Source organism: Cyprinodon variegatus, unplaced genomic scaffold, assembly GCF_000732505.1.
Source record: "Cyprinodon variegatus isolate N-32 unplaced genomic scaffold, C_variegatus-1.0 Scaffold176, whole genome shotgun sequence".
NCBI classification, from domain to species: domain Eukaryota; kingdom Metazoa; phylum Chordata; class Actinopteri; order Cyprinodontiformes; family Cyprinodontidae; genus Cyprinodon; species Cyprinodon variegatus.
In genome coordinates, this window is record NW_015150629.1 from 216,553 (window position 1) to 220,055 (window position 3,503).

General features: G+C 35.2%; 1 protein-coding gene across 3 annotated transcripts in view; it reads left to right on the forward strand.

Annotated features, from left to right (window-relative positions):
* The window catches only part of ttll7 (tubulin tyrosine ligase like 7), a 105,403-nt gene continuing 101,900 nt past the window's right edge, over nt 1–3,503 (forward strand). For 2 of the 3 annotated variants that reach the window (XM_015378685.1, XM_015378684.1), the window contains exon 1: nt 2–266. The gene's annotated coding sequence lies outside the window, so the exon portion shown is untranslated. Of the gene's footprint in view, nt 267–3,503 lie in introns of all 3 variants that reach the window. The other variant, XM_015378683.1, reaches the window with a different exon arrangement.

Below are 3,503 nucleotides of genomic sequence, written 5' to 3' on the forward strand. Positions count from 1 at the left end.
CTATTGGTTTCGCCCAGGGACTCGCTCCAGCACTCACGGCAGACAACAGTGCTACAACACAGTGATTGTATATTATAACGTATAAATTAAACGTCAGTTTTTAGTAGTAATGGCGTAAAAACACCACAAACTCAGAGTGGTCTTAAAAAAAAAAAAACACTGTTTGAAGGAGACACATTTACCGATGAGAGCTCAGTGTCCATAAATGGCAGCTGTGCAGTCGGAGAGAGAGGGACGAGGTAAAGATCTGCACTGGAATAAATAAGGTAAACGTTAACGGTTTGTTTCACGTGAGCAGTTGTTGCTAAGCTAACTGCAGAGCAGTCCGGTGTCATTTATAATTAATCATCAGGCGGTATCTTACTTAACGAAAATACACTATCTTAATTAAAATGCATCTCTTATTTGTTGTCATTCGTCGACATTAAGGGGGTTGTACGCTGGAAGCTAACAGGATGACACATTTGCTTTCCTTTTCTTCCACCTGACCTATGTGAGTAGCTAGCATCCTGATGTTAGCAAGCCAATGCTAGCAGCTCACTCATGGTAATAACAACACCCCTGCTTAAGATGTGGAAGATTTTCTTCTTGCACGAAAAAAGAGCCTCAGCAGGTCAGATTAAATGAGTTTATGCTTAGGTTGCAAAATGGACAAGAAGCAATAAATCCAGAGAAAGGGGGGGATGGCCTTCAATCCTTCCAGTGATCTGGAAGATACCACATTGACTTCTTGCTGAGAAAGGCTCTGGATTTTGCAGCACTGGCACTTCGCAGGCTGGCATTACAAGCTCATTTCATAAATCTGTCTTTAACTCATCAGCTTTTTTTCTTTTCTTTTCTTTTTTTTGTTGTTGCTTTTTTGCAGCAGAACAATAATCACCCAGAGATTGACTAATTATATGAAATATATGGTGTTTAGAGATTTGATTTATTCAGTCCTGCCTGTAGTATAGCTCTCCATCTACAAACCACATGCTGTAGATGACCAGCTCTGACAGAGCTGATGGATTATATAAAATGTGAGCTTAGCAGAAATCATGGCTGACATCCTTCCTTATGGACTTCATTAAGCATTAAGTGTGAGATGAACAGGATATTTAAAATAGTTTTGCTCTTTTAGGCTTGTATTGGAATACAAATGTTTGCTTTACATCTCAGGATATTAACAGTAATGCTGCTAATACTGTATAGGGAAGGTCTTAGATCACCCTGCTATAATTATAGATTGTGATATACACACCATATCTGTTCAATTTTAATGCATCTCTGTTTGAGCGTTATCCACTTATCCACGTCACTTTGAGATTTTACTTTTGAAACCATTTGAAACAGCAATCAACAACAGGCTTTCTATGATCAGTTTGATTTAAATATAATTGTTGACTACTAACATGATAATTTTAATTATGTAATGGTAATTGTAAATGGCCTGTATCTGTATATAGCATTTTTATCAAGTTCAAGGACCAAAGGACCATGTGCTTTACTACATTCAGTCATTCATCGCTTAATGCTTTTTCACTTAATCATTCAAATATATTGTCTGTCCTCTATGTTATTTTTTTGTTTTCTAATTTGATATCCAGTACCTCTGATATTTGAGACAATGATATTCAGGATCAAGCCTTATAACAAGTTATTACAAGTTTTATGGCATATATTCATAGTGCGCAATATTCCCTTTCCTGTTCTCTGCAAAAAAACATATTTTAGTCACTTTTTAAATAACTCCCAGCTTATTGCTGGTCTTGTTTTCTGGCCTTTTTTAAGCAGCAGACTTGCCAGTAATTTCCAGCTGTATCCCTCTAACCAATAGCAGTAAACATAGATGCATGCAAACTCTTCATGTTGTGATATTGCTGTTTTATATATTTCCAATTGGAATTGTGGCTAATATAAATGCTTACTGGATAAAAATAAGTTTAACTTGAAAATATTTTGAAGCTCTGAAAGTTTAAAGGATTATTTTAGGGAAAAAAAACAGTGTGTGGTGTAACTGTGTATTTCAGTACCCCGTGGGATGATAGCTCCTACACTTGTTTCTCTCCTTAGCTAGAAAGAGAGACAAAGGCAGAGTTGGTTACCAATTTTTTGGTTCATTAGAAATTCTAAGTAACACTTTCTACTGTTAACATTTGTTTTTGTCTATGTTTTTGTTCATTTACGAACATGTCTATTTATTTATATATCTTGAATGCTTTAATCACTTTACATGACAGTTGATGTATCCGATATGCAGCTAATCAGGTTTATGTTGCCTCTGTGACAAAACTGGTATTGCTGTATCCTTCTTTCTTATAGTTAGTTAAGATTTAGTGATGCAATTACAGCATGTTTGTCCCTTTCCTATCATTATTTTCTCTTAAGAGCTTACACAAGCCCTGAATGTATCCGTAATGCTCTGATGGTGAGATATATTTTATATATTCTGCACATTCAGCTTAAAACAAGGACGTGCAATGTTTTCCTTGGCCTTCTGATTGTGGGTCTGGTGACTGCTTAACACAGCAAGGAGATGAAGCTGGGGCCGCAGGGAGAAAACGTTTCTGTTATAACGAGTCTAATAGGTGTTAAACAAGCTATCACTCAGAAATATCGCCTCCTAAGTTTTTTACTTAGATAGAATTCATACACAACTGTTTAAGATTTATTGTGGATTTGCTCATGTTATAAACATGAAGTTTTACCAGACGTGCTATTGGTTATTGCTTCACATTCAGTAATATTTTATTTAGTTTGAGTGAATGTTTTTAATTTAAATTTCAGGTAAAATCTGAGAATAAAACAATAGGTAGTACTCATGGTGGTAAATAATTATCTGAAAATTGTATTGTAGTTGCCATGCACACAGATCAACATTTGTTTGTCTTATAAAGCACCCCAAAAGAAAACAAAAAACAAAAAAAAAGAAAAAACAGAAAGAGATGCACACGAGTAGCACAAAGAGCTGACTATTCACAAATAAGCCTTTCTGTGTAGGGTGGCAGGAGGACACAGCAGGAGTTAAGCATTAACAGCAGATCTGCAGCTGAACCTTTCTATGATGGTCCTTTGGCTCCCTCTGTTGGTCAAAAAGGAGTAAATAAAGTTGTAGCTGTGGTTTGGACTTTCCATGTCCCATTAGTCACAAGTACCTAAAAGCCATGCAAAGGGGGCAACAAACAAAAGTTATAACAGACATCCTGATGTGTATTGGGATGTGGTAGAAGACTTAAGTAAGATATTTTATTGGAAACTGTCAGATGTGTCAAAAATATTAATGTTCATTACTCAAGTGGAAGTAGAAATCCTACTGTTTAAAAACACTTTTGTAGAAGTTAGAGTATCAAATTAAGCTTTTTACTCAAGTAAAAGTATTAAAGTACCATTTTAAAAACTACTTAAAGTGTAAAGGTAATATTTATAGGTAATATTATTCTGGAGGATAATTCTTAGACTTAATTTTCTTACTTTTATAATTAAATGCAACAGTATCAAATTTAACTTTGCATCATCTTGAAAAG